At 41.0% G+C, this 21422-nt stretch overlaps 1 protein-coding gene across 1 annotated transcript in view; it reads left to right on the top strand.

Moving 5' to 3' along the window:
• The first annotated feature begins 983 nt into the window (after nucleotides 1-983).
• kdm6ba (lysine (K)-specific demethylase 6B, a) overlaps nucleotides 984-21422 on the top strand; it is a 66290-nt gene continuing 45851 nt past the window's right edge. Inside the window, exons 1-2 of the mRNA XM_057853838.1 lie at nucleotides 984-1483; nucleotides 3721-3770. The gene's annotated coding sequence lies outside the window, so the exon portion shown is untranslated. The remainder of the gene's footprint in view (nucleotides 1484-3720; nucleotides 3771-21422) is intronic.

Here is a 21422-nt window from a genome sequence, read left to right as displayed (position 1 = left end):
CCAAGTGGAATTTTTTGTATTGTGGCAAAATTGGTTTTGGCATTTTGCATTTTTTTCGATTTGGCAAAATTGATTTTCCCATGTGGCATTTTTTTGCCATGAGGCAAAATGGATTTTGCCATGTGCCATTTTTTTTTGACGTGACAAAATTGATTTTGGCATATGACATTTTTTTGCCATGTGGAATTTTTTGTATTGTGGCAAAATTGATTTTGGCATTTTGCATTTTTTTCGATTTGGCAAAATTGATTTTCCCATGTAGCATTTTTTTGCCATGTGGCAAAATGGATTTTGCCATGTGGCATTTTTTTGGTGTGTGGCATTTTTCTTGCCTTGTGGCATTTTTTTGGTATGTGGCAAAAGGATTTTTTGGAATGTGACAAAAATTTGGGCATGTGGCATTTTTTTTTTGCCATATGGCAAAATTGATTTGGGCATGTGGCATATTTTTGCCATCGGCAAAACTGATTTTGCCTTGTGGCATTTTTTGGTATGTGGCAAAATGGATTATGGCATGTGGCTTTTTTTTTTGTATGTGGCATAGTTTTGGGGTATTTGGCAAGTAGGATTTTGGCATGTGGCTTTTTTTGCCATATGGCAAAATGGATTTTACCATTTGGCATTTTTTTGGTAAGTGGCATAATGGATTTTGGCATGTGGCATTTTTTTTTTTTTTTTTTTTTGCTGTGCGGCAAAATTTATGTGGCATTTTTTTGGTATGTCAAAATGCCATGTAGCATTTTTATTTTTTTTCCAAACAAATTTTACATGAAAATTGGACACATTTTAAAAGAAATGCATGCAAGAAATTGCCTATATGAGTGATTTCAATTCTCACTCGTTTTTCATTGAAATGCGACAAGTTTCGGGGAAATAAGACACCTACTTAGGATTCGTGGAGAGGAGCCAAATAAGAGAGGGGAGGGAAGGGAAGGGGACGACCACTTTTGTACAAAGACATTTGGGCAAGTTTTTCCCCCCTTCTAACAGTACGCGACTATGGAGGCGGGGCGCTTAATGTCCACCGAAAATAAACCTGCACGAGGGAAGGGAAGAGAGAAAGCAGAGGAAGGGAGGAGGAAGAAGGGAAGGGAAATGCTCCTTAGGCGTTCGTTGGTGCGGCTGGAAAATAAAACTGCGCAATTTTTTCTTTTGCGTGCGTGCGTGCGTGGACCTTCCCGGTTCGGAATGTTCTGGGGCGGACTGCGTCGCAAATTCTCTCGGCCTCGGATCCTCTTTGAATGGTGCCTCGCATCAAGAGGAGGCGAAAGGAGCCGCCGATCATGCCTTGCCCATGGGCCGGCCGCCGACACCTTCCCTCCCGCGCATGTTTGCGCCCGTGACGGATGTGCGGGCGAGACGGGCGACGGAAAAGGTCATTGAAAAGAACAACGCCTCTCGTGTAGGCCTTTTTGAATGAAGACGAGATGATGTGCGTATGTCGACTCGGACGAGCTCGATGCTTCGACCGCTTTACGGGAAGGTGAGATGTCGCAATCGACCTTCGGGCCCACGCTACCCGCGATAACGTTGGTTTTGGGGGGCCGGGGATGAGGGGGGCTCTGGCGCATTTGGTCATGTGGTCAAGTTGTGGCGCCTTCTCTGCGCAATTTCCAGGAAGAGCGTTTGAATGTTCTTCCTCGGGAACGGCGTCTCCACCCTTCTGCTCGCTTCTGCCAGCTTTCGTGCAGTGTGGAGTCGTCACTTTCGAGCGCTCTGCTCCCTCACGCGCTACGTGCGCATGCGCTCGCGATAGCTTGAACTTTTCAAAATAATAGCATAACTGTGCAGATTGTGTATATGGCGTGAATAGAGTACTATGACCATGTTAAATAGGCGCATTCTGTAGATTATGCTATGCACGTAGATTTAAAACTCCAGAGTATTTTTTTGTTATTGGTGAAATTTATACTGGGGCACTGCAGATCAATACTGACTGATAGGCAGTGCTTAATTTCTAAATCAAAAGGTGCCGGAACGCAAAGTACATATGACAGCGCAGGGATGACGAGACCGGCACAGGTCCTGGAACATATGCAGAAAATGGTGCTGAAAACAACACGCACTTGCCATGCTCTGTAATTTACAAGCCTGAATTTCAGAAAATATTCTTGGTATAAATGTTATGACAACAATTTACAATTATTTAGGCTATACTCTGCATGGCACGGGCAAACGCCCACATAACCACAGGTGGGACTTACAGTAACGTACACATTACGTACACACAAATTAACCCCTGCTTATAGATGCCTACAAATGTGTTTCAATCTTTTGATAGCAATTTCTTATGAATTTGTCTAATTGGATCAAGTAATCAGTTGAACTTTTGAGGAGCAGATGGTGATGTCTCATAAAATGACAGCAGGGCCGAGAACTAAAATTGGTATTTGCCATGTGGCAAAAATCTTTTTGCCATGTGGCATTATTTTGGCCATGTTGCAGAATGGATTTTGCCATGTGGCATTTTCTTGCCACGTGGCAAAATGGATTTTGCCATGTGGCATTTCTTGCCATGTGGCAAAATAGATTTTGCCATGTGGCAAAATGGTTTGTGCCATGTGGCATTTATTTGCCATGTGGCATTTTTTTGGCCATGTGGCATTTTTTTGCCATGTGGAAAATGGATTTTGCCATTGGGCTTTTTTTTTGCCATGAGCCAAAATGGATTTTGCCATTTGGCATTTTTTTTGCAATGTGGCAAAATGGATTTTGCCATGTGGCATTTTTTTTTTTTTTGCCATGTGGCATTTTTAGCCATGTAACAAAAAGGATTGTGCCATGTGGCATTTTTTGCCATGTGGAAAATGGATTTTACCATGTGGCATTTTCTTGCCATGTGGCAAAATAGATTTTGCCATGTGGCAAAATGGTTTGTGCCATGTGGCATTTATTTGCCATGTGGCATTTTTTGCCATGTGGAAAATGGATTTTGCCATGTGGCATTTTTTTGGCCATGTGGCATTTTTTTTGCCATGTGGAAAATGGATTTTGCCATTGGGCATTTTTTTTTGCCATGAGCCAAAATGGATTTTGCCATTTGGCATTTTTTTTGCAATGTGGCAAAATGGATTTTGCCATGTGGCATTTTTTTTTTGCCATGTGGCATTTTTTAGCCATGTAACAAAAAGGATTGTGCCATGTGGCATTTTTTGCCATGTGGAAAATGGATTTTACCATGTGGCATTTTTTTGCCATGTGGAAAATTGATTTTGCCATGTGGCATTTTTTGGCCATGTGGAAAATGGATTTTGCCATGTGGCATTTTTTTGGCCGTGTGGCATTTTTTTTTTTGCCATGTGGCATTTTTTTGCCATGTGGAAAATGGATTTTGCCATGTGGCATTTTTTTGACCACGTGGAAAAATGGATTTTGCCATGTGGCATTTTTTTCTTTTTGGCCATGTGACAAAATGGATTTTGCCATGTGGCCATTTTTTGTTTTTGGCCATGTGGCAAAATTGATTTTGCCAAGTGGCATTTTTTTGCCATGTGGCAAAATGGATTGTGCCAAAATAAAATGTGTCAAAATACTTTTTGTCACATGGCAAATCTCACTTTTGGTTCTCGCTGTCTCTCTAAAATGATGAGGTTGACAATATTACAAAATGCAATACTACATATTGTCCGCTAGAGGGAAACACATTCCCACTAACTCTGACTCCTTGGAAATCTTATTACTAGGATCTGAATTCTAATCCATTTGTTCTTGCCTTTTCAGGACGGCGCTTCTTCTGACGGGCGCTGAGATTATCGAGTCCCAAGGTGCCGGTGAGTCCACCTTATTAATTTACTCCGATGACGATGGATGTGCGTGTGTGTTAAAGTGCCAAATGGTTGAAAAACGGAAGCCTTTGTGGTTGGAATGATTTGGGGAGGAGTCGTATATAGCGAGGCGCGGCTGAGTCAGGGCCAACGGGGTGGATGTGAGCCACCTCCTCTTGGTCTTCTGTCATCCTCCGCGGAAGACGAGGAGGCGCGGATGACTATGTCCGCAATTCATTTTGTATTTCATAAAAAAAATATATATTAAAAAAAAGGAGGGAGACATGGAAAACAAGCTGGATAGTGGCACTCGAAGACCAGGGTTGCTGCCCCCTGTCCTAGGTTATGATTCACCCGATTTACGTGTTTTTGACTTTCTTTTTTTATAATATTGGCTTTTGTTTTGTGATACATGCTTTTATGTTGGTGCAGGTTGTACTAATGGCATGTGACCAGAAGTTGGTAGAGTAGCCAAAAATTTTACTCAAGTAAGAGTGGCGTTACTTCAAAATATTACTCATGTAAAATAAAAGTATCCATAGTAGCCAAGTAAAAAAGTATGTGGTGAAAAGAACTCGATGAGTAACATTGTGAGTAACTGCTTAACAGTGGCGCCTCCAGAAATTTTTCATAGGGGTGGCCAGATGGGGCCACTTAAAATCTTGGGGTGGCCAAAACTAAAAGCCATAATTTCAGGTTTTCATATATTATCGCAGTAAAAAGGTCAGGCGAAAACTTAAAAAAGACTTAAGGACACGGCTACTGATATACTTTGGTGTATAGTGTAATATTTGATGTTACTAATGATTTAATGTGCCTAGTCCATTACTGTCCAGTCAACATTTTGAGTTCCACAACAATTCTGTTTTATTGTGTTATGTATATATTAGGCATAAGGTGTACATTTAACTAGGGCTGTCAAATGATTAAAATTTTTAATCGAGTTAATCACAGCTTAAAAATGAATTAATCGTAATTAATCGCAATTCAAACCATCTCTAAAATATGCCATATTTTTCTGTAAATTATTGTTGGAATGGAAAGATAAGACAAGACGGATATATACATTCAACATCCTGTACATAAGTACTGTATTTGTTTATTGCAACAATAAATCCACAAAATGGCATTAACTTTATTAACATTCTTTCTGTGAAAGGGATCCACGGATAGAAAGACTTGTAATTCTTAAAGGATAAATGTGAGTTTGTATATTGTGACTAAATATTGCCATCTAATGTATTTGTTGAACTTTCAGTAAATGATACTGTAGCGACTTAACTGTTCTGCCCAAATGCATAATGAGAAGTGGTGCAACCATGACTGTGTGTGGTGGCTGCAAATGCTATATCTTCTCTGTGTTGGGTACACTTCAGGGTGTTAAGAAAAAGATCAACTCCTATCATTTTTCCCCACGTCGCTTCCCACAGTATTTATAGGTGCTGTGGGAAAGATGAAAAAGCTTTTGCCAATTACAAGCACGGCCCAAATGAATGCTTGTATATACTCCACTCTGCCTCTTATCTCTGTATATAAGTAAAACGGCGCCATTGTAGGCTGTTTGCTGCAATGCGTGAATGAGTCGTACAGCGAATGCGTTAATTGCGATAAATATTTTCACGTCATTAATTTAAAAAAATTAATCACCGCCCGTAACATGATAAATTTGACAGCGCTACATTTAACAAAACAAAATAAATGCATTCATTTGGGATGAAATGCATAACTGATGCTACAACAATCTAACGATATACTGGCAAGCGGGGTGGCCAGTGGGGTGGCCAACCAATTTATAGGGGTGGCCGTGGCCACCCCTGGCCACCCCCTGGGGGCGCCACTGTTGTGCTTAAAATGTTTGACTTTTTTTTTCACAGCACAAAGCTATCTGTATGAAGGGTCATTATCGTACAATACTTTGTAGAAGATTATAACCTATGAGATAACAACATTAAGTCAAAGAAATTAAAAAAAAAAAAAAAAAAAGATTCCGGCGAGAGGAAAAAAACTACAGAATTGAAGCATCATTTGTCCAAAGGGCAATATAGCCCTCTAGAGGAGAAAACATACTTCAGATTAGGAAACTAAATTTCCGGTTTTCAGTCGTCAATCAGTACCAAATAAAAACTGTGAAAGCGGTTAAAATCCGCGCTTCCGAGTAGTGATGAATCGATTAACTCGAGTAATTCCATTAGAAAAATATTCAAATTAAATTTTGCTGCTTCGAGTATTCGTTTAATGAAAGTAACGTTGTAATGGTTTGTTTTGAAAGTGTTTGCATTTAGTTTTATTGATTTGGGTGGATGCACTGCCCTCTAGTGGCGACAGTGAATGTGACATAACTCATTTCACATGGCTGAATCCAGCTGCTCCCTGTTAAGACCAACATAAGTTTCTGTTTGAGCTGATGTTTCTTTTTTATGCATTCGTAATTTAGTTTATAGGTATATTTAGCCGTATTTGTTGGGAATTTGTTTTTACAATGCTCTTAAGAAATGGTTAAAAAAAAAACTACCATTTTATAGCATTTAAGCTATGTAAGTTAGCCAACTGTTCTTTTATTGTCCTCTTTTCATCCCACTTTGACTCTGTGTTTTTCAGCTATGTTCATTCCCCTTTAAGAAAGCAGCCAGTGTTCTTATGTATAAAGTCACGTGGTTATCAGGAAATCAAACAAACAGAAGCCCGGTAGACTAACGCTAGCTGCTAACGCTACAAGCAAACGTGATAGTCTGCTTAAGGGAGCCTCGCCAAACTTTCACCCGACATTAAGTGACGGCTTTCACCCACTGTCCTTCCTGGTTCTCACGATTTCAGGAGAGGGTGCTCTCAGTGCTTTCTACTGGTAGCCAGGCCACAGGCTAACGCTAGCAGCTACCGCTACAAATGAACGTGATAGAGTCTGATAGCGGCTCTAACCTCGTCGAAACAGCTGAACTTAATGAGTGGATTTGGCACGTACTGCATCTACTAATCAGTATGTCGCGTTATTTTTTATCCCTCTCTGTGTGTGTGTGTGTGTGTGATTTATCTGATAGCTTTTATGATGGCAAAGCAGTCAGCATAAAGTATAATCCAACAGTGAAGCTTATAATATGAGCGTTTAATGGCCACAGCTATTTTTCTGGATGTGCTTGCTTTACTTTGTGTCATTACTGCCATCATAAAATCCTGAATGTTTCATTGGCATAAGAGCAGTATAGCTTTAGTGTGCATGTTTTTTGTGCATGTATTTAACAAATGCTCTGTTTGCAGTCGTCATATTGATTTTGAAAAGGTTCTTCACACTATTTGGTGGTAAACTTTCGGTCTTCAAAACCAAAAACCAATCATGCATTTTAGCTATTTTCGGCCGATAGTTTTGAAAATAAATTTCACATCACTAGAAATTGGTATTGTTTGTCGGTAAAATCAGGTGGTTGTTGGTATGGAAGAAGTCTTCACCAAAAGCAGCTCATTTTTCTTGCCTAGTTCCTCATTCTCTGGCTTTCTGCCTCTCAGGTTTCAGCGTCAACCCCCCTTTGACCTGTGCGTTAGCCTCCCGCCTCCCTAGGCAAGAGTCCTTTTGTGCCCCCACGCCTTTGTGGAGGTAGATCTTCTTTCCTTGGATTTGAGCCTTTGCAGAGTTGTAGTCAATGAATCGTCTGTTCATGCGGCAATAGATCGCGTACCTGTACCTTGATGTTGATCCCTGAGTGGTAACATGCATTATGGATTGGCCCTGGGCGGAAGTATGTGTGTGAAATCCACCGGAACTGTCTTTTATCACAGCTTACTCCATAAGCGGGCGCATGCACGTCATTTAAAGGCAACCACATTATTGAATTTCCATGCAGCCTTGACTGTATGGAGGACCAGGTACACTGTATAGTATAGAAGTGTTACAGTTACAGGTTACAGTTCTAATTTTTGTGGTACTGTAGATCTAAAGTTCTGAGTAGGTTCTGGCCAAGGTTGGTGAGTATTAGTAATGGACGGCTCTGACTACTCACACACTCAAACTATACATTTTTTACTGTACCAATATTTAGAAATTTTGGTAAAAAAACTTGGTATATTGCAATTTTTGGGGGAAATGGCATTTTTTTGATATATGGTAAAATTGATTTTGGTACAGTACATGGTATTTTTTGCAATATGGCATTTTTTGTATATGGCAAAAACACTTTTAGTATATGGCATTTTTTTTTGTTATGTGGCAAAACGGCTTGTGGCATTTTTTGGTGTATGGCAAAATGGCTTTGGTATATGGCATTTTTTTGGTATGTGGCATTTTGTTTTTTTTGTTTTTTTTTGGTATGTGGCATTTTTTGGTATACAGCAAAATGGGTTTTTGGCATATGCCATTTTTTTGTAAATGGCAAAAAAGATTTTGGTGTATGGCAATTTTTTTTTATATGGTAAAAAAGCTTTTGGTATATGGCAATATTTTGGGTATACTGTATGGCATTATTTTGTATATGGCGAAAAAGCTTTTAGTATATGGCATTTTTTGGGGGGGATATGGCATTTTTTTGGTATATGGTAAAATGGATTTTGGTACAGTACATGGCATTTTTTTGGCATATGGCATTTTTTGTATATGGCTAAAACGCTTTTGGTATATGGCAATATTTTGGGTATACTGTATGGCATTATTTTGTATATGGCAAAAAAGCTTTTAGTATATGGCTTTTTTTTTTTGTTATATGGCAAAACGGCTTACGGCATTTTTTGGTATATGGCAAAATGGCTGTGGTATATGGCATTTTGTTGGTATGTGGCATTTTTTTTTGTATGTGGCATTTTTTGGTATACGACAAAATGGGTTTTTGGCATTTGCCATTTTTTTGTAAATGGCAAAAAAGCTTTTGGTGTATGGCAATTTTTTTGTATTTGGCAAAAAAGCTTTTGGTATATGGCAAATTTTTGGGGATATGGCATTTTTTTGGTATATGGTAAAATTGATTTTGCTACAGTACATGGCATTTTCTTGGCATATGACATTTTTTGTATATGGCAAAATTGATTTTGGTATATGGCAATTTTTTGGTATACGGTTGAATGGATTTTCGTATTTCGCTTTTTTTGTTATATGGCAAAACGTCTTTGGTATATGGCGTTTTTTTGGTATGTGGCATTTTTTTGGTACATGGCAAAATGTTTTTTGGCGTATGGCATTATTTTGTATACGGCAAAAAAGCTTTTAATATATAGCAATTTTTTCGGTGCATGGCAAAATTGATTTTGGTATATGCCATTTTTTGGTATATGGCAAAATGGATGCACACCAATTTGATATAGACTGTGGCGTATGGTCTGAGCACTAACGGGCTGACTCCCCACCTCTTCAATCTCTGCAACAATGCCGATAGCACTCCTGTAACGACTCACATGACATTTTGAAGGGGAAAATGACAAGCAGTACTCAATTTGGACATTTAGGGACGTAATTTCTAAGGGATGTTAAATGCTACATGTCAAATGACTTTATTATCATGGCATTACTATCTTTTTTGGTGGGAGACGGTCAAAACAGCTCTTTGAGTATCTAAGGTCGTTGACCCCTGGAATACCCCTTCATGGTGTTTTCTAGGACCTCACTGAGTCCAACCCCTTGAATTTTTGCAGCAACTTTCGAAGACTCCACTTTGAGGACAGAGCGCCGGCTTGTGTTGCCATGCCAATGTAATCTAAAACGCAGAGTTGCAACGAGCCCCCCGATTGGCAGCGGCGGCACGCACGGGATTGTGATGCGTGCTGCCGGGGGGGCCAATGGGATGCGGGCTGAGCCGGCCGGGGCTGTTGCTAAGGGGAGGGGCTACCAAGGCACTCGCTAGCTCTCTGCCAGTCATTCCCAAGCGCTCTCGCTCTCTCTCTCACTACTAGTTTGCCCTCATTGACTCCTTCTCCCCCCTCTTCGCCATCTCGCAATTTTTTTTTTCTCGCACTTCTACACGTGTGAAAGGGGAAAGAGCACATGCTGGAAAAACTCACTGAATATTTCATGCGGTGTTGTGCTCCATCTCTACAACCTGCGTATGTGTGCGTTTTCTTTGTTCGTAGGTCCCGTTGACATCTCGCGTCACGAAACTTTTGCCACATCGTGAACTCAGATCGGTGTTAGCGCAATGTCCGATTGAGTCTTACGGCTGTCCGGATTTTGGCTACCTAGCAAAGCGGCAATCTGACCTGCAAGACAGCAGTATGGGATTAGAGTGCCTCATTGTCACGGCGCAACTATTTTTAAATGGGCCGGTTGTACGAGACGTCGTGTGTGTCATTGCTATGAATGAAAATATTTGCGAGATGGTTGTTTTTACAGTAGACTTGCAGCCTGGCATTCATCCGGCGTGCCATCGACCCAGCAGGAATGTTGTACGTCACCCCGACAAAGCATCTGCTCTCTCAACACATTTTTCCATTTCCTCCCAGAACACTTCCTGTTTCCTGGCTCTCATCCTCTCTTTGTTCAGACCTCCCTCCCTCCCTCTCTCTCGCCCCCGCATTTCTTCTCTCCTTCCGCTGTCATCACTCGCCCGCCCGTCTTTTGTGCACGGAATGGCTCGGCCGCGCTTACGTGCGCCTTCTTGCTTGTAAATCAAATTCCACACGCAACAGCGCACACGTGTTCATTCATTAATAATCCTTCCTACTAGATATTAATAGAACGAACAGTATAGGGACTAAGGGCAGGAGGGCTGAAAAAGCATTTGTCCAGCAGGGGGTGCCATATAAATTACTGGCGGCAATTGACAAGGACGCAGCTAGAGGTGGGATTTAAAGGGTTAATGTATTAGAAGTTTTGGACCTGATTGTTTAAATTCAGAACTAAATATTTAGTTTAAATCTTAAACTTATATCCTATAGCCTAAATGTTAAATCAGGAAACGGTCGGAACTAAATATTTAGCTTAATATGCAAATTCACATGACTGGAGACCGGAAGTAACTAAATAAAAGCTGGTGGAGCAGCTCAAACTGTGTGTTTACGTTGTTTGAAAATTAATAAAACCTACTCAAAGGTGGCAGTCTGCTCTTGGACATGAGTCATTGTGATAATAACAATACATAGGTAAAATACATATTTAGGAGAAACTATTTAAAGAGTATTTTGTATGCTCCAGCTTTTATTTTGTTACTTCCGGTCTCCAGTCATGTGAATTTGCATATTACACTAAATATTTAGTTGCGACCGTTTCCAGATTTAGCATTTAGGATATAGGATATAAATTTAAGATTTAAATTAAATATTTAGTTCTGGATTTAAACAATCAGGTCCAAAATTTCCTATTTAAAAATAAATATTTAAGTTGCTAAATATTGTTGTAAATCTGCAAAAAAAAAAAAGTGACTCTAAAAATTTCACACCACTTTTTAAACACTGTGTGGCGCTAAATGTGAGTAAATGTTGTCGTAATTTTGAGCATGTGCTGCTTTACAAACGGCGCCCCATATGACTTGTAGGCTCTAATAAGCCACAATTGTTGTCTTTTACTAAAATAATGTTGTGAGAAACACATAAAATATTGACATTGATTTAAAAATCTTTACTATTTAGGACATGCTTTAACCTACGAAGGGCTCCATGTTTTATGCGCGCAATGGACGCCCGGGGTGGTGACGTAGTTGGGCTGGGCTGAGAGAATAGCTGTGCTAGCTAGCAGTTTTGTTAATAACGGCGTTATTTTTGTCAGTAGTGAGTAGTCTGTTTAATTACTTTTCCCATCTTAGCAACGCCATTACCGTGACTGAGGATGTAAAAATGTGCGTTACTATGTGTTACTACGTTGGTTGAATGACTCGAGAAATGACACGGAGAGAGCAGAGAGAGAAAGGGGTTGTGACACCGTTGCAAACGTGATGCCTTGTATGCCTTGTGCCTTGTAGCATTAGCATAGCATTCGCGTTCTCGCTAGCATTAGCATTTAGCATGGAGAGCGTCATATTAAACGGTCCGGAAATTTTGCCGAGTAACTAATTAATCTTACGTTAGGGTGACTGAGTTACTAAATCCATTACTTTTTGGGAGAAGTAATTTGTAACTGTAATAAATTACTTTTTTACAGTAAGATTAACAACACTGCTAGCTAGCAAGTGAAGCTAGTATGACAACTGGCATTGTTTTGTCACATTCTCTTGCTGGTCAGATTGTTTTGTTACAGAGATGTGGGGTGAGTTCCCAAAGTCGTACATGCATTTAATTCCAGGTCATCAGCAGTGTCTCTAAACTGATCCTAGGCGGCTTGCCCAGATACTGTACATCCCTGTTTTTTTCGTTTGTCTTCCTCTCACCGCGGTTTTCCCTTGTTTTAAAAAAAAAAAAATTGATCCCGACCTACTGTCACGGACCCTTTTTGTGTCTCCCTTTTTGCAATGGTGTGTTTTTTATGCGTTCAATACACCCTTCTATGCAATCCCTATGCATAGACTCCACCATCAGTTGACAAGACAGCTCCCACAGACACTGTGCCACGCCTTCCCATATAGGGCTGACCTCGGCAGAACGTTGAGTTGGCTTTCACTGTGATAGAACGCAGCTTGCGTTTCAGTTTAACGCCAGATTTAGGTGGAAATAGGACAAATGTTTTACTGCATACAAGTCTTAAGAGTGATTTGGTGATGTAAAGCACTTTGAATTGCCTTGTGTTGAATTGTGCTGTATAAATAAATTTGCCTTGAAATATTTACGTAAAATGAATTATAACTGCCCGTTTTTTACTTTTAATCAAGAATCTAGACTGTTTTACATTCATATCTATAGAAATTCTGCGTTTTTAGCATTTATTTACAAGAATTTTCAACTTAAAAAGCTCTTCGTTTCGTGATGGCCGCCACGATGGATTAAACAATACCCTAACTTTTGCTTGAAATATTTACGTAAAATGGACGATAACTGCCATTTTTTTGCCTTTAACCAAGAATCTAGACTGTTTTACGTTCATATCTATAGAAGTTCCGCGATTCGAACATTTATTTACAAGATTTTTCAACTTAAAAGGCTCTTTGCTTCGTGACGGCCGCCATGTTGGATTTTGTATCTCTACACAACAGCGGAATTCAACCTATATCAGTTGTGTTTGTATATGGAAAAATGCAAATTTTGCTTTTGCAGAGTAAAATTAAGATGTTTCTGAAATTTTCACCTCAGTCCAAAAAAATATTTTTTTCAATCAGAAAAGGTTGTTGAATGCAAAAAAATAATTGAGACTCATTAATTTAAATTCGGACACTTAATTTTTCATTGAAAATGTTTTCTTCGATTGAAGCAATCCTTTTTGTGTTTTGGCCATATTATTTGTGTCTAAAAAAAAAAAACATTATTTGCAAAAACAACCCCAATGCCCCCCCCCCAAAAAACAATTTTTTTTTAGATTATTATTTTTTTTATAGAATGAAAAAAGGTTTTGAACTCCTTTTTTTCTTGACACTTTTTTGACATAAATGTTGCACTTTGCTATTGGTCAGATGTTTGATTGACAAGTGGCTACACCAATGGCGAATTTCCGAAAGGGCCCAGACAGGTGATGTTTTGGTAGCAGAAGCAAGTATTTCACCACAGCTGGTTTGAAAAGCACAACTGGTTCGAATATTAGTTATTGTGAAGATTTACGCTACGTTCACTTACATCCTGTACATCTCCTGGGGGCTAAGCCCCCTTGTTCTTAAAACCTAGTGACACCCCTGGTAGAGCCGCTCAATAAAAGCGGTCAATGTTTGTCAACTTTATTCCCCACCCTTCTTGAAACTAACTATACGACATTATCACAAATATGCCGCTCGCCCCTAAGGCGAGGGTTGCATAGTGGGAGGAGCGTCAACGGTAAGATGATATGGGGACATAGAGGAAACGCTCGGCTGTAAAGTGAGCCGAGTGCGCATCTGAAGCGGAGCGCGACTACTGGCAAGGATGCGACGGTTGATTTGCCGTTCTACTATTAAGGACGTGAGCCGGGAGGACTCCCGAGTGTCGCTCTGGCTCCGAGCCAGGACCGACAGCCCGCTGGCCCGCGCCGGCCGACCTCCCTTCTTCTGAGAGCGCAGACAAAGCTGGGACCGGGCCAGACGCTTTGCTCTGTTGTTTTACTGCCCGTCTACCTCCCTCCCTCTTTTTTCTAGCTCCCTCTCAGTCCTTAGCTGTCACTTTGTCTTTTTATTGGCAACAAGACCATTTTTACCCATTTGTGGGGCCTTAAAGACTCTCCCATACTCAAAAATTTGCATTTTTTCTGCACCAATACTTAGAAAATTTTAATCAAAAGTCCTGCTTTTGTACTTTGATCTGGTTACTTGTTACAGTTCTCATTTTTGTGGTACTGTAAATCCACAAATTTGAATAAGCTCTGGCCAAGGTTGGTGAATATTAGTAGTGGACCGCTATGACTCCTCCTATACTCAAAACTATGCATTTTTGCTTTACCAATATTTAGAAAAATGAATTGAAAGTCCTACTTAAATAGTTCGATCAGGTTACAGTTCTCATTTTTGTGGAAATTAAAGGAATCTGACCTTTTGGCCAGACTGCTGGACCCGCGCTGGGACAGCTCCAACGAGCCAGCAGGATCCCAACACCCCGGTCAAAAGGCCAAACTCTTAGGTGCAGTTTACAGGGCGACTCTGCACATTTATGCCGTGAGGTGATGTGTTCGTTTAGCATCTGTGGGATGTGTTGTAAGTCCCATTAAGTGTAAAGTGCTTCGTTGCCGCCACGCTTTTGTGGCCAAATTGACCGCGTGTGTGTTGAGAGGAGTACTTCCGGGTTTTGCACGCGCATCCGCGCCCGCCACCACCTTTGCAATTTTGTGCAGTCAGTTTGCATTGTTTTACCTTGGCACTGATATGCTGTTAACCATAACCCGAAATTCAGAAGTTTTGACTTTTGGCTTAATCTTAGCGGAGTTTAATTGATCGGTGGAGTTGATTTCAACAAATTCCAAGCAGTTTGTCAGATATTTGATAGTTTCAGGGCTCCGGAGTGGCTAAGCTAGCGCGAAATTCTGATATTCCCCTTTAAATTCAATCATCGGAAAGTCAATTAGATGTGATGACATTTTTCTGTTGTCATTCTTATGTTGAGGCAGCAAAGGGAGAAAAATGGGTAAAAAGTAACTGATAGATACTTTTAAAGTAACTTAGTTACTTTGATAATGAAGTAATCAGCAAAGTAACTACATTACTTTTTAGAGGTGTAATCAGTAATCAGTAATTAAGTTACTTTTTCAAGTAATCTGTGACAACACTGGGTTCGGGTTAGCATGTCGGCTAGCTGTCACACCTCCTGGTTTGTTTGCACTCTCCGAAGCCGGGGCAGGGAAATGACAAAAGCCGGACTAACTCCGGTGGCATAAAATATCGTTCGGACAAGAAGTCGAAATTTTTGACCATTATGGAGTAATTTTGCCATGTCGTACTGAATAAATGCATTTTTTAATATTTCATATTCCATTTAGCACCAGACTGTTATTTGTCATGACCATACCATTTATTTAGCAATTGGGAAAAAAACTTAGATAAAGAATATCCTGGCGACGTCATCCTCCAGCTGGGGACGCTAGAGCGCAATAATGACAGGGGCGGCTAAACGGCATTAAAAGACTAATTTCTCGTCATCTGCGCTTTGCCAAATTGTGTCGAATCGTCTCAAAATATGATTCTAATTTAGATAATAATTCTATTTAAGACTTTTTTTAAAAATCCTGTCATAGGCACTTTAAACCTAGTGTGGACAGAGAAAAAAATATTTTCCGGATATGTAAGACAAAAAATGATCCATCCTAGTGTAAACGTAGCCTGAGCTAGCAGTGAATGATAACTTTTGATGAGGTGTCCACTAGCAAAAGGGTTTGAAGAATCTACTCCAGTCATTTCATTGACTTGCGGACAGATAAGAAGGGGTCTTTGACGGGGTCCTTATCTTTCTCTCTGTCCCACCAACCCACCCACCCTCGCTCAAGGGCACGCCGACCTGTTTGTGCCTGCAATTGTGTGGCGTCAGTATGTCTAATCTGACTAGCTGCCACCTTATCTGCAGGACGCTCGGCCAGATCAGAGAGCGGTAGTGGGAGTGGCTTAAAGGGGTGTTAGGATGAGGAGGAGGGTGTCGTGATGAAGGGCAAAAGGCACGCGAGGGGGTTCCCCCCACCTGAAAAAACCTTTGATGTGAAAGTTTGCACACGTCCGAGAGGCGAAGGAACCTGAAACCAATCGGTTTCAACCCTTTCATCATCCCAAATAGATGAGAAGCTCCACGTGGTTCTGAACTCATCCCGCAGTGGCCTTCTGGCCGTGTTGTCTTCCGTTACTATGGCGCCCGTGTGCGTGTCACGTGCATTCGCAGCTGCATGTGGTTTGCGTGTCTGACAGCGACTCGCTCCCATACGCACAATAGCACATTCATCGTTCAACTTGTGCGTTGTCCTAAAAGGAGCCAGATGTGCACGTTTTGTAGAGTCGTGCACACTTTTCGGGTCACAAGGAGCGTTGCGCGACACGATAGATAGAAAAATACAACCCCTAGCAAAAAGTATGGAATCGCCAGTCACGAACGAGCACTTACTCAGACATTTTATCATGTAATAGAACAACTCAGATAAAAATCTTGAAAAAAATAACAAATTAGTTCAAAAGTGCAACTCTTTAGCATTCAGAAACACTAAAAGTCATCTTTGTAAATCTCACTGGAACAGCACCAAACAAAGTTCCAGAATCATCACCTTGTCCAATGCAGATTCTTGACTCTTGACAAGGTGATGATGCTGGAACTTTAGTTTGGTGCTGCTCCAGTGCATTTTACAAAGATGACTGCCTAAAAAAGACATTAAAAATCCCATCAGTTCTTGATGATATGGGGCTACATGTCAGGCAAAGACACTGGGGAGATGGCTGTGGTTAAATCTTCAATAGATGTTTACATTGAAATTTTAGACAGATTTCTTATCCCTTTAATTGAAAATATGTTGCTTATTTTCCAAGATGACAACACATCCTGCCACAGAGCTAAAACTGTTAAAGCATTCCTTGGAGAAAGACTCATCCAGTCAATGTCATGGCCTGCAAATAGCCCAGATTTCAACCCTATTGATAACCTGTGGTGGAAATGGAAAAAAAAATGGCCCGACCTGCAAGGATGATCTGGCAACTGTAATCAAAGAGAGTTGGCACCAAATCAATGAAGAATATGCCTCAGAGACTGCAAGCTGTCGAAAAAGCGGGAGATTGTGCTACTAAATACTAGAGCTGTATTTGATTGTTATTTCTTTGTTTGTTTCTAATGATTCCATATTTTTTCCTCAGAATGGATTGATGCCATATACATTTCCCTACACTTGCTCTATAAAATCAACACTTACTGACCATCTCAATGGAGTGGACATGGGCCAGATGTACTGCAAATTTCGGCCCAATTTCGTAAAACGGATCCGTCCCAGTGTCTTTTTGAACAATGGCCCAAACTCAATAGGGAGTCACTTGCCAGATCAGCAACCAGTTGTGGGCCAGAACTGGTCCAAAGTAGCAGACACTACATTAATGTATGGCCAGGATATGGGCCCACATGTTACCCAATCAGGGCCAGATTTGAATCAAAACATTAAATTTGGGGTATATTTTGTTCATTGTATCATACTGTAATGTGTAAAGCAATAATAACAACAGGCCATTTACTAATGCTAACATATTAATGCACCAAAACAATACAATATTGTTTTGTCACAAAATATTTCCACTGGAACAAGCAACTCCACATTAGAGATGACCCATTTTTAGACTAAATAAAATGTTGCATTTCAGGTTCTGGGGAAACGGGGGACCTAAGCGCAGAGACAAAGGCAAACTGGCAGTGGTAACAAGAGTTCATTGACGATGAGAGGGAGTGGCAGATAGTGTACGAAGAATCTGGTGGGGAGTTTGGTGATAGATTAGGTGAACGGGCTGGCAGGCGTTCTGGCAGGCAAGCAGTACAGGATCCAGGGGAAAACAAAACAAAAATTAGCTCAGTATCAGGATTACAAGATTCGTTGTTAGCTGAAAGCTGGAGTCACAAACTCATGTAGTTGTGTTGTTGATCTACAGATTATGTGAGGCCAAGGACCGGTTTAAGTAAGGTGCTGACGATGATCAGCGGCATCTAGTCTCAGGCTCACTCATCTGTGCAATCAAGGCAGTGACACAAGTACACAAATACACAAACACAAGGAGGGCCTCAGTTTGAATAAGAGTATTCAAACATAAAAACTTTTACATCAACACAGAGTAAATGCTTTCTCCCTCCATATGTTGTTATGCAACAAATTTTGAATTACTTGCAGCCATGGCGATTTTATCAACGCTCTGTTGAATAACTTGTTTAGCAGTCATGAAGTGACTTCAAAACGCAATTATGACTTTGAATAAAGCGCTTAACATAAAAATTTCCATACGTCGAGATGACGTGTCCTGAATCCTGCGTGTTCTTTTTCTTCAGGATGCGTGCTGTTGTGATGTCACTAGTGCTGCAAGGATTAATCGATTAACGTGAATATTCGATTAGAAAAAAAATATTCAAATTAAATTTTGTTGCTTTGAGTATTCGTTTAAAGTGGTGCTGTAATGTTTATTTTGACAGTGTTTGCATTTAGTTTTATTGATTAGGTTGGCTACACTGCTCTCTGGTCAGCCTCTTTTCACATGGCTGAATCCAACTGCTCCCTGTTTGGACCAACATAAGCTAAGTTTTTGTTTGAGCTAATTTTTTTCAATGCATTCATTAATTTAGTTTATAGGTATATTTAGCTGTTTTTTGTTGGAATATGTGAACCATTTTTTAAGAGCATTGTAAAAAAAAAAAAAAAAAAACTAGCGGACTTTTTCTACGTAAGTTAGCCAATTGTTCTTTTGTTGTACATAGATCCTCATTTTTTAAAAAAAATTATACCGTTTGAGGCTCAGCTCATGTATTTTAATTTTTCATGTTCTTTACCCGATTACTCGATTTTTCGAACTAACTAGTCCATCGATTAATTGTCTACTAAAATATTCGATAGCTACAGCCTTAGACGTCACACGTCGACCGTTAAATTTTAAGATTTTTAGCACGCATGGTCTGCACGGTCCGCCAGTGCGGTACCTATTATTTGGACTGTCAGATTGATGATCCGTCCCTGCATTTGGCGTTTAGTGGGCGTCGGGCGTGATTGCTATATGAATCTGGCGAGCTGAGGCTGGATCCGGCACAAAGTCACCTGCTATTGGAGTTCCCACGCTTCTAGATGTCTAGACGTCCTAGCAACTGGCTATCCTCCAATCCGTTATTCACGTCCAGGAGTTTAGCGCGCCCTCTCCTGAGCCGGCGTTTTTCCGCCACCACCCTCATTAGGCGCACTATAACTCATAATGATGGCATCATAAAAGCAAGTGAGCTGAGGACTTATTAGGGGATGTAAATCACAGGCCGGACACCCCGGCCGGCCTTTAATAAACGCCTCTGTTTGTGCCGTTTAAGTCGCTTTGTCAGCATAATCTTGCCACCCCCTTCCACTCACTAGCGTCTTCCACTTGCAGAATGTCACACTCCCCTATGGCAAACACATGAGAGTGATTGGGTAACAAGTTCGAAAGAGGCGACCCCCTTCCCCCTATAGATGCAGATGTGTGAGAACTTTGATTCCGGCTTGTTGAGTTGGGCCTAAGAATAGCAGCTAAACTCCCTCACCCTCGCCTCCGGCCAGATCCCCGCCCAGGGCTCCACGACGGGGCTCCCCGCCCCTCACGTGAAATGCGAGCTGCTCCGACTCCCAGCCCCGGCGTTTATAAGAAGCCGTCGCCAGCTCGGAGTGCCTCAAGGCTGCGTTCCGGGGCTCCTCTTTGGTCTCATTTTCCTTCACCTTGTTGTGACTGTGGTTGCGCGTGCGCCCTCCAGGCTGTTGCGACGGGGGTGTCAATGGAGCGAACGTTTTCACCGGGGTGCACAAAGCGTGCCCGTGGGGGAAACGTGAGCCCGTGGATTTCCCACTCTTTGTTGGGTCTCTTTCACCAAAGGCTAATCCGTGGAGAAAATCAAAATTGTGGATGATGGAATATTCAAGTGTTTACCTGAAATGGTTGCTCAGATCCTATTTAGAAGCCTGAATTCACCAAAAATAGTCCAACTTCAATGGCTTTATTGAGTAGGCTAATCACCCAACATGGCAAGGATTTCCAATCCTGTCAACACAATCTGCGTCAGTCCCACTTTACCAGTCTAGAAACAAACTTGCGCCATGTTACATCACGTCATGTTTTGCGCGCCCGCCATCTTTGAGTTTATTGGGTTGGCAGCGTGTGATTAGCGTGGGCGCGTGCCTTCAATTTGCTTTGGGTTTGTTCCTTTTTTGTCCGGGGCTTGCTTATGGTTTTGTACTACCGTATTGGCCCGAATATAAAACGGCCCTGATTATAAGACGACCCCACTTTTTCAAGACTGAATTTAAAAAAAAATACTTTTTGAACACCAAATTCATTTTTATACAGAAAATAATTACAGTACATCTGAAACAAATGATTATTAAAATTAGGGTTGTTCCGATCATGTTTTTTTGCTCCCGATCCGATCGTTTAGTCCCGATTTACAACGAAATTGCAATAACTGCATTAACCATCAAAGTGAAGTCTAACTGTAACTGTAGTCTTGAAACAAATGTGAATAAGGAAAAACATTGCAATAAAATAATGCAAACTGGTTAAACTTCAGAGTAGTGGACATCTGTCTTGACAAAACATCGCTTCAATGATATCTGGCACCATCCAGCGTCGTGAATGGGAATAATGTCTAGACCGCGAATATAAGACGACCTCCACTTTTTCAGTCTTATTTCAATGCAAAAAACATCTTATATTGAGGCCAATACGGTACAGGTAGTCCCCGAGTTACGACGTACTCGACTTACCCGAGTTTGACGTTACGACGCCAGAGTCTTGTCCGCCATAGTGGATTAAATAGCCTACAGTAATTTTCATACTACAAGGTGCATCTGACTATAAGCTGCCGCCACCCACCAAATTTGACACGAAAAGGGCATTTGTTTGTAGATAAGCCGCACTGGACTATAAGCCGCCGCTGTCCTCACTGTATTATGGTATACTTACACCAAAAGATATGAACTGTTAACACTTGATCTGACAGCGGCATCATAAGATAATAATAATAATAAGACCAAATGATCCACCATGAAGCTTTGAACCAATTGGCTGCAAAGCTTCATTGCTTCAAGAAGCTTCATTTGGCCAACACTGCTCCCTTAAGGGAGACTGTGAACCCCAGTCTCTCAGCATCATCACCTTGTCCCAGTGCCTTTGCCTGACATGCAGCCCCATATCATTAAGGCCTGAGGGAATTTTGATGTCTTCTTCAGGCAGTCGTCTTTGTAAATCTCACTGGAACAGCACCAAACAAAAGTTCCAGCATCATCGCCTTGTCCAATGCAGATTCTTGACTCTTGACACCTTGTCCAATGCAGATTCTTGACTCTTGACAAAGGTTCTTGCATCATCAACTTGTCTTCGTCCCAGTGCCTTTGCCTGACATGCAGCCCCATATCTTCAAGGACTGAGGGAATTTTGATGTCTTCTTCAGGCAGTCATCTTTGTAAATCTCACTGGAACAGCACCAAACTAAAGTTCCAGCATCATCACTTTCTCCAGTGCAGATTCTTGACTCTCGACACCTTGT

The sequence above is a fragment of the Corythoichthys intestinalis genome, chromosome 13 (assembly GCF_030265065.1).
Source record: "Corythoichthys intestinalis isolate RoL2023-P3 chromosome 13, ASM3026506v1, whole genome shotgun sequence".
In the NCBI taxonomy this organism is placed as follows: Eukaryota; Metazoa; Chordata; class Actinopteri; order Syngnathiformes; family Syngnathidae; genus Corythoichthys; species Corythoichthys intestinalis.
The sequence above is the reverse complement of the archived record's forward strand: the minus strand, read 5'-3'. Positions and strand labels throughout refer to the sequence as shown.